General features: G+C 61.5%; 1 non-coding gene across 1 annotated transcript; it reads left to right on the forward strand.

Annotated features, from left to right (window-relative positions):
* Window positions 1–8,696: 8,696 nt before the first annotated feature.
* LOC142006246 (5S ribosomal RNA) lies at window positions 8,697–8,815 on the forward strand. The gene has a single exon (XR_012643352.1). It is a non-coding gene; the product is annotated as a 5S ribosomal RNA (ribosomal RNA).
* The last annotated feature ends 1,185 nt before the right edge of the window (window positions 8,816–10,000 follow it).

A 10,000-nucleotide genomic window follows, 5' to 3' on the forward strand; every position in this document is an offset into this window, starting at 1 on the left:
TTTTTTCTCTGCCGCCTGGGACCGGGGTTGACCTGTTGTCCCTGCCGGACTTAGAAATTTTTTCTCTCCAGCCTGGGACCGGGGTTGACCTGTTGTCCCTGCCGGACTTAGAAATTTTTTCTCTCCCGCCCGGTACCGGGGTTGACCTGTTGTCCCTGCCGGACTTAGAAATTTTTTCTCTGCCGCCTGGGACCGGGGTTGACCTGTTGTCCCTGCCGGACTTAGAAAATTTTTCTCTCCCGCCTGGGACCGGGGTTGACCTGTTGTCCCTGCCGGACTTAGAAATTTTTTCTCTGCCGCCTGGGACCGGGGTTGACCTGTTGTCCCTGCCGGACTTAGAAAATTTTTCTCTCCCGCCTGGGACCGGGGTTGACCTGCTGTCCCTGCCGGACTTGGAAAATTTTTCTCTCCAGCCTGGGACCGGGGTTGACCTGTTGTCCCTGCCGGACTTAGAAATTTTTTCTCTCCCCGCCTGGGACCGGGGTTGACCTGCTGTCCCTGCCGGACTTGGAGCCCTAGGAGGGAATCGGCCACCAGGTCAACCTCCGCTGAAAGCGGCCACGGTTTACCTGGTGCCCGGGGAGCGAATCGGACACCAGGTCAACCTCTGCTAAAGCGACCGAGGTTGACCTGGTGCCCGGGGAGCGAATCTGACACCAGGTCAACCTCTGCTAAAGCGCCAGAGGTTGACCTGGTGCCCGGGGAGCGAATCGGACACCAGGTCAACCTCTGCTAAAGCGGCCGGGGTTGACCTGCTGTCCCTGCCGGACTTAGAAAATTTTTCTCTCCAGCCTGGGACCGGGGTTGACCTGTTGTCCCTGCCGGACTTAGAAAATTTTTCTCTCCCGCCTGGGACCGGGGTTGACCTGTTGTCCCTGCCGGACTTGGAGCCCGAGGAGGGGATCGGCCACCAGGTAAACCTCCGCTGAAAGCGGCCACGGTTTACCTGGTGCCCGGGGAGCGAATCGGACACCAGGTCAACCTCAGCTGAAGCGGCCGGGGTTGACCTGCTGTCCCTGCCGGACTTGGAAAATTTTTCTCTCCAGCCTGGGACCGGGGTTGACCTGTTGTCCCTGCCGGACTTAGAAATTTTTTCTCTCCCCGCCTGGGACCGGGGTTGACCTGCTGTCCCTGCCGGACTTGGAGCCCGAGGAGGGAATCGGCCACCAGGTCAACCTCCGCTGAAAGCGGCCACGGTTTACCTGGTGCCCGGGGAGCGAATCGGACACCAGGTCAACCTCTGCTAAAGCGACCGAGGTTGACCTGGTGCCCGGGGAGCGAATCTGACACCAGGTCAACCTCTGCTAAAGCGCCAGAGGTTGACCTGGTGCCCGGGGAGCGAATCGGACACCAGGTCAACCTCTGCTAAAGCGGCCGGGGTTGACCTGCTGTCCCTGCCGGACTTAGAAAATTTTTCTCTCCAGCCTGGGACCGGGGTTGACCTGTTGTCCCTGCCGGACTTAGAAAATTTTTCTCTGCCGCCTGGGACCGGGGTTGACCTGTTGTCCCTGCCGGACTTAGAAAATTTTTCTCTGCCGCCTGGGACCGGGGTTGACCTGTTGTCCCTGCCGGACTTAGAAAATTTTTCTCTCCCGCCTGGGACCGGGGTTGACCTGTTGTCCCTGCCGGACTTAGAAAATTTTTCTCTCCCGCCTGGGACCGGGGTTGACCTGTTGTCCCTGCCGGACTTAGAAATTTTTTCTCTGCCGCCTGGGACCGGGGTTGACCTGTTGTCCCTGCCGGACTTAGAAATTTTTTCTCTCCAGCCTGGGACCGGGGTTGACCTGTTGTCCCTGCCGGACTTAGAAATTTTTTCTCTCCCGCCCGGTACCGGGGTTGACCTGTTGTCCCTGCCGGACTTAGAAATTTTTTCTCTGCCGCCTGGGACCGGGGTTGACCTGTTGTCCCTGCCGGACTTAGAAAATTTTTCTCTCCCGCCTGGGACCGGGGTTGACCTGTTGTCCCTGCCGGACTTAGAAATTTTTTCTCTGCCGCCTGGGACCGGGGTTGACCTGTTGTCCCTGCCGGACTTAGAAAATTTTTCTCTCCCGCCTGGGACCGGGGTTGACCTGCTGTCCCTGCCGGACTTGGAAAATTTTTCTCTCCAGCCTGGGACCGGGGTTGACCTGTTGTCCCTGCCGGACTTAGAAATTTTTTCTCTCCCCGCCTGGGACCGGGGTTGACCTGCTGTCCCTGCCGGACTTGGAGCCCTAGGAGGGAATCGGCCACCAGGTCAACCTCCGCTGAAAGCGGCCACGGTTTACCTGGTGCCCGGGGAGCGAATCGGACACCAGGTCAACCTCTGCTAAAGCGACCGAGGTTGACCTGGTGCCCGGGGAGCGAATCTGACACCAGGTCAACCTCTGCTAAAGCGCCAGAGGTTGACCTGGTGCCCGGGGAGCGAATCGGACACCAGGTCAACCTCTGCTAAAGCGGCCGGGGTTGACCTGCTGTCCCTGCCGGACTTAGAAAATTTTTCTCTCCAGCCTGGGACCGGGGTTGACCTGTTGTCCCTGCCGGACTTAGAAAATTTTTCTCTCCCGCCTGGGACCGGGGTTGACCTGTTGTCCCTGCCGGACTTGGAGCCCGAGGAGGGGATCGGCCACCAGGTAAACCTCCGCTGAAAGCGGCCACGGTTTACCTGGTGCCCGGGGAGCGAATCGGACACCAGGTCAACCTCAGCTGAAGCGGCCGGGGTTGACCTGCTGTCCCTGCCGGACTTGGAAAATTTTTCTCTCCAGCCTGGGACCGGGGTTGACCTGTTGTCCCTGCCGGACTTAGAAATTTTTTCTCTCCCCGCCTGGGACCGGGGTTGACCTGCTGTCCCTGCCGGACTTGGAGCCCGAGGAGGGAATCGGCCACCAGGTCAACCTCCGCTGAAAGCGGCCACGGTTTACCTGGTGCCCGGGGAGCGAATCGGACACCAGGTCAACCTCTGCTAAAGCGACCGAGGTTGACCTGGTGCCCGGGGAGCGAATCTGACACCAGGTCAACCTCTGCTAAAGCGCCAGAGGTTGACCTGGTGCCCGGGGAGCGAATCGGACACCAGGTCAACCTCTGCTAAAGCGGCCGGGGTTGACCTGCTGTCCCTGCCGGACTTAGAAAATTTTTCTCTCCAGCCTGGGACCGGGGTTGACCTGCTGTCCCTGCCGGACTTAGAAAATTTTTCTCTGCCGCCTGGGACCGGGGTTGACCTGTTCTCCCTGCCGGACTTAGAAAATTTTTCTCTCCAGCCTGGGACCGGGGTTGACCTGTTGTCCCTGCCGGACTTAGAAATTTTTTCTCTGCCGCCTGGGACCGGGGTTGACCTGTTGTCCCTGCCGGACTTAGAAATTTTTTCTCTCCCGCCCGGTACCGGGGTTGACCTGTTGTCCCTGCCGGACTTAGAAATTTTTTCTCTGCCGCCTGGGACCGGGGTTGACCTGTTGTCCCTGCCGGACTTAGAAAATTTTTCTCTCCCGCCTGGGACCGGGGTTGACCTGTTGTCCCTGCCGGACTTAGAAATTTTTTCTCTGCCGCCTGGGACCGGGGTTGACCTGTTGTCCCTGCCGGACTTAGAAATTTTTTCTCCCCAGCCTGGGACCGGGGTTGACCTGTTGTCCCTGCCGGACTTAGAAAATTTTTCTCTCCAGCCCGGGACCGGGGTTGACCTGTTGTCCCTGCCGGACTTAGAAATTTTTTCTCTCCCGCCTGGGACCGGGGTTGACCTGTTGTCCCTGCCGGACTTAGAAATTTTTTCTCTCCCGCCTGGGACCGGGGTTGACCTGTTGTCCCTGCCGGACTTAGAAATTTTTTCTCTGCCGCCTGGGACCGGGGTTGACCTGTTGTCCCTGCCGGACTTAGAAAATTTTTCTCTGCCGCCTGGGACCGGGGTTGACCTGTTGTCCCTGCCGGACTTAGAAAATTTTTCTCTCCCGCCTGGGACCGGGGTTGACCTGTTGTCCCTGCCGGACTTAGAAAATTTTTCTCTCCCGCCTGGGACCGGGGTTGACCTGTTGTCCCTGCCGGACTTAGAAATTTTTTCTCTGCCGCCTGGGACCGGGGTTGACCTGTTGTCCCTGCCGGACTTAGAAATTTTTTCTCTGCCGCCTGGGACCGGGGTTGACCTGTTGTCCCTGCCGGACTTAGAAATTTTTTCTCTGCCGCCTGGGACCGGGGTTGACCTGTTGTCCCTGCCGGACTTAGAAATTTTTTCTCTCCAGCCTGGGACCGGGGTTGACCTGTTGTCCCTGCCGGACTTAGAAATTTTTTCTCTCCCGCCCGGTACCGGGGTTGACCTGTTGTCCCTGCCGGACTTAGAAATTTTTTCTCTGCCGCCTGGGACCGGGGTTGACCTGTTGTCCCTGCCGGACTTAGAAAATTTTTCTCTCCCGCCTGGGACCGGGGTTGACCTGTTGTCCCTGCCGGACTTAGAAATTTTTTCTCTGCCGCCTGGGACCGGGGTTGACCTGTTGTCCCTGCCGGACTTAGAAAATTTTTCTCTCCCGCCTGGGACCGGGGTTGACCTGTTGTCCCTGCCGGACTTAGAAATTTTTTCTCTGCCGCCTGGGACCGGGGTTGACCTGTTGTCCCTGCCGGACTTAGAAATTTTTTCTCTCCAGCCTGGGACCGGGGTTGACCTGTTGTCCCTGCCGGACTTAGAAATTTTTTCTCTCCCGCCCGGTACCGGGGTTGACCTGTTGTCCCTGCCGGACTTAGAAATTTTTTCTCTGCCGCCTGGGACCGGGGTTGACCTGTTGTCCCTGCCGGACTTAGAAAATTTTTCTCTCCCGCTCGGAACCGGGGTTGACCTGTTGTCCCTGCCGGACTTAGAAAATTTTTCTCTCCCGCCTGGGACCGGGGTTGACCTGTTGTCCCTGCCGGACTTGGAGCCCGAGGAGGGGATCGGCCACCAGGTAAACCTCCGCTGAAAGCGGCCACGGTTTACCTGGTGCCCGGGGAGCGAATCGGACACCAGGTCAACCTCAGCTGAAGCGGCCGGGGTTGACCTGCTGTCCCTGCCGGACTTGGAAAATTTTTCTCTCCAGCCTGGGACCGGGGTTGACCTGTTGTCCCTGCCGGACTTAGAAATTTTTTCTCTCCCCGCCTGGGACCGGGGTTGACCTGTTGTCCCTGCCGGACTTAGAAATTTTTTCTCTCCCCGCCTGGGACCGGGGTTGACCTGTTGTCCCTGCCGGACTTGGAGCCCCAGGAGGGGATCGGCCACCAGGTCAACCTCCGCTGAAAGCGGCCACGGTTTACCTGGTGCCCGGGGAGCGAATCGGACACCAGGTCAACCTCTGCTAAAGCGACCGAGGTTGACCTGGTGCCCGGGGAGCGAATCTGACACCAGGTCAACCTCTGCTAAAGCGCCAGAGGTTGACCTGGTGCCCGGGGAGCGAATCGGACACCAGGTCAACCTCTGCTAAAGCGGCCGGGGTTGACCTGCTGTCCCTGCCGGACTTAGAAAATTTTTCTCTCCAGCCTGGGACCGGGGTTGACCTGTTGTCCCTGCCGGACTTAGAAATTTTTTCTCTCCCGCCTGGGACCGGGGTTGACCTGTTGTCCCTGCCGGACTTAGAAAATTTTTCTCTGCCGCCTGGGACCGGGGTTGACCTGTTGTCCCTGCCGGACTTGGAGCCCCAGGAGGGGATCGGCCACCAGGTCAACCTCCGCTGAAAGCGGCCACGGTTTACCTGGTGCCCGGGGAGCGAATCGGACACCAGGTCAACCTCAGCTGAAGCGGCCGGGGTTGACCTGCTGTCCCTGCCGGACTTGGAGCCCGAGGAGGGGATCGGCCACCAGGTCAACCTCCGCTGAAAGCGGCCACGGTTTACCTGGTGCCCGGGGAGCGAATCGGACACCAGGTCAACCTCTGCTAAAGCGGCCGGGGTTGACCTGCTGTCCGTGCCGGACTTGGAGCCCGAGGAGGGGATCGGCCACCAGGTCAACCTCCGCTGAAAGCGGCCACGGTTTACCTGGTGCCCGGGGACCGAATCGGACACCAGGTCAACCTCCGCTGAAGCGGCCGGGGTTGACCTGCTGTCCCTGCCGGACTTTGAAAATTTTTCTCTCCCCGCCCGGAACCGGGGTTGACCTGTTGTCCCTGCCGGACTTGGAAAATTTTTCTCTCCCGCTCGGAACCGGGGTTGACCTGTTGTCCCTGAAGGACTTAGAAATTTTTTCTCTCCCCGCCTGGGACCGGGGTTGACCTGCTGTCCCTGCCGGACTTGGAGCCCCAGGAGGGGATCGGCCACCAGGTCAACCTCCGCTGAAAGCGGCCACGGTTTACCTGGTGCCCGGGGACCGAATCGGACACCAGGTCAACCTCTGCTAAAGCGCCCGAGGTTGACCTGGTGCCCGGGGAGCGAATCGGACACCAGGTCAACCTCTGCTACGGCGGCCGGGGTTGACCTGCTGTCCCTGCCGGACTTAGAAAATTTTTCTCTCCCCGCCCGGAACCGGGGTTGACCTGTTGTCCCTGCCGGACTTGGAGCCCGAGGAGGGGATCGGCCACCAGGTCAACCTCCGCTGAAAGCGGCCACGGTTTACCTGGTGCCCGGGGAGCGAATCGGACACCAGGTCAACCTCTGCTAAAGCGGCCGGGGTTGACCTGCTGTCCCTGCCGGACTTGGAGCCCGAGGAGGGGATCGGCCACCAGGTCAACCTCCGCTGAAAGCGGCCACGGTTTACCTGGTGCCCGGGGAGCGAATCGGACACCAGGTCAACCTCTGCTAAAGCGGCCGGGGTTCACCTGCTGTCCCTGCCGGACTTGGAGCCCGAGGAGGGGATCGGCCACCAGGTCAACCTCCGCTGAAAGCGGCCACGGTTTACCTGGTGCCCGGGGAGCGAATCGGACACCAGGTCAACCTCTGCTAAGGCGCCCGAGGTTGACCTGGTGCCCGGGGAGCGAATCGGACACCAGGTCAACCTCTGCTACGGCGGCCGGGGTTGACCTGCTGTCCCTGCCGGACTTAGAAAATTTTTCTCTCCCCGCCCGGAACCGGGGTTGACCTGTTGTCCCTGCCGGACTTGGAGCCCGAGGAGGGGATCGGCCACCAGGTCAACCTCCGCTGAAAGCGGCCACGGTTTACCTGGTGCCCGGGGAGCGAATCGGACACCAGGTCAACCTCTGCTAAAGCGGCCGGGGTTGACCTGCTGTCCCTGCCGGACTTGGAGCCCGAGGAGGGGATCGGCCACCAGGTCAACCTCCGCTGAAAGCGGCCACGGTTTACCTGGTGCCCGGGGAGCGAATCGGACACCAGGTCAACCTCTGCTAAAGCGGCCGGGGTTCACCTGCTGTCCCTGCCGGACTTGGAGCCCGAGGAGGGGATCGGCCACCAGGTCAACCTCCGCTGAAAGCGGCCACGGTTTACCTGGTGCCCGGGGAGCGAATCGGACACCAGGTCAACCTCTGCTAAAGCGGCCGGGGTTGACCTGCTGTCCCTGCCGGACTTGGAGCCCGAGGAGGGGATCGGCCACCAGGTCAACCTCCGCTGAAAGCGGCCACGGTTTACCTGGTGCCCGGGGAGCGAATCGGACACCAGGTCAACCTCTGCTAAAGCGGCCGGGGTTGACCTGCTGTCCCTGCCGGACTTGGAGCCCGAGGAGGGGATCGGCCACCAGGTCAACCTCCGCTGAAAGCGGCCACGGTTTACCTGGTGCCCGGGGACCGAATCGGACACCAGGTCAACCTCCGCTGAAGCGGCCGGGGTTGACCTGCTGTCCCTGCCGGACTTAGAAAATTTTTCTCTCCCCGCCCGGAACCGGGGTTGACCTGTTGTCCCTGCCGGACTTAGAAAATTTTTCTCTCCCCGCCCGGAACCGGGGTTGACCTGTTGTCCCTGAAGGACTTAGAAATTTTTTCTCTCCCCGCCTGGGACCGGGGTTGACCTGCTGTCCCTGCCGGACTTGGAGCCCCAGGAGGGGATCGGCCACCAGGTCAACCTCCGCTGAAAGCGGCCACGGTTTACCTGGTGCCCGGGGACCGAATCGGACACCAGGTCAACCTCTGCTAAAGCGCCCGAGGTTGACCTGGTGCCCGGGGAGCGAATCTGACACCAGGTCAACCTCTGCTAAAGCGCCCGAGGTTGACCTGGTGCCCGGGGAGCGAATCGGACACCAGGTCAACCTCTGCTACGGCGGCCGGGGTTGACCTGCTGTCCCTGCCGGACTTAGAAAATTTTTCTCTCCCCGCCCGGAACCGGGGTTGACCTGTTGTCCCTGCCGGACTTGGAGCCCGAGGAGGGGATCGGCCACCAGGTCAACCTCCGCTGAAAGCGGCCACGGTTTACCTGGTGCCCGGGGAGCGAATCGGACACCAGGTCAACCTCCGCTAAAGCGCCCGAGGTTGACCTGGTGCCCGGGGAGCGAATCGGACACCAGGTCAACCTCTGCTACGGCGGCCGGGGTTGACCTGCTGTCCCTGCCGGACTTGGAAAATTTCTCTCCCCGCCTCGGACCGGGGTTGACCTGCTGTCCCTACCGGACTTAGAACATTTTTCTCTCCCCGCCCCGGCCCGGGGGTTAACCTCGGGGCGCACAGCTTCCCGGGTCTGACGTGCACGTCCTGTCACCTCCCGGGCCCGGCGTCCTCGTCCTCCCTTCCCCTTGGGCCGGCTCGGAGGAAGTTTTCCCTCGGCCCGGCCTCCGGGTTAATTGTTTGGGCCCGGCTGACTGAGGCCAGGCTGCTGACGCTAAAGCCCGGGGAGGCGGGGGCCTACGGCCATACCGGACCGAATGCCCCCGATCTCGTCCGATCTCGGAAGGTAAACCGTCCCGGGCCTGGCTAGTACCTGGATGGGTGACCGCCTGGGAATCCCAGGTGCCGTAGGCAGCTTTTGGCCCCAGCGGGGGTAGAGCGGGGCGTGTGTCTGCCGTGCGGGAGCAGGGAAGCCGTGAGGCCAAGGCGGCGCGACGGTCCTGGGGGGCGCTGAGGCCTTTCCCTCTGCCTGCCTGCGTGTCGGGGGCGGGGGGGCGGGCGAGGAAGCTAAGGCCCTCACCCGGTGCGGTGCGATGGCTTGGGTCGGGTCGGGGAGAGGGAAGAAAGCGTGTGTGGAGCGTTGGTGGGGCAGGTGTGTGTGTGGGAGTGCTGGGTTGGGCAGGCCGTTGAGGCGGTGGCGGTGGTGGTGTTTTTGGTGGGAGTGAGTTGGGGTCAGGTGGGTGTGGGGTCCCCCCCGGGGGGTGGATGGTCTGAGGGTTAAGGCTTGGAACGTGCGTCTTGGGGGACCGTGGGTGGAGGTTGTTGAGAGCGGGGAAGGCCCTGGGTCCCGGTTGTGGACTATTAAGCCCGGTGGAGGGGGACCGTGGGTGGAGGTTGTTGAGAGCGGGGAAGGCCCTGGGTCTCGGTTGTGGACTATTAAGCCCGGTGGAGGGGGACCGTGGGTGGAGGTTGTTGAGAGCGGGGAAGGCCCTGGGTCCCGGTTGTGGACTATTAAGCCCGGTGGAGGGGGACCGTGGGTGGAGGTTGTTGAGAGCGGGGAAGGCCCTGGGTCCCGGTTGTGGACTATTAAGCCCGGTGGAGGGGGACCGTGGGTGGAGGTTGTTGAGAGCGGGGAAGGCCCTGGGTCTCGGTTGTGGACTATTAAGCCCGGTGGAGGTGTTGCGTACGGTGGATGTAAGGGGGAGGGCGTATGAAGTGACCGAGGAGTGGGCAAGGAAACGGGGGGAAAAATTTGGAGGCGAAGGCGGCCGAAAAAGGGTGCGGTTGACCTGGTGCCCGGGGAGCGAATGGGCCACCAGGTCAACCCCCGCTGAAAGCAGCGGAGGTTGACCTGGTGCCCGGGGAGCGAATGGGCCACCAGGTCAACCCCCGCTGAAAGCAGCGGAGGTTGACCTGGTGCCCGGGGAGGGAATCGGCCACCAGGTCAACCCCCGCTGAAAGCAGCGGAGGTTGACCTGGTGCCCGGGGAGCGAATCGGCCACCAGGTCAACCCCCGCTGAAAGCAGCGGAGGTTGACCTGGTGCCCGGGGAGGGAATCGGCCACCAGGTCAACCCCCGCTGAAAGCAGCGGAGGTTGAC

The sequence above is a fragment of the Carettochelys insculpta genome, unplaced genomic scaffold (genome assembly GCF_033958435.1).
Source record: "Carettochelys insculpta isolate YL-2023 unplaced genomic scaffold, ASM3395843v1 scaffold_0046, whole genome shotgun sequence".
Taxonomy (NCBI): Eukaryota; Metazoa; Chordata; order Testudines; family Carettochelyidae; genus Carettochelys; species Carettochelys insculpta.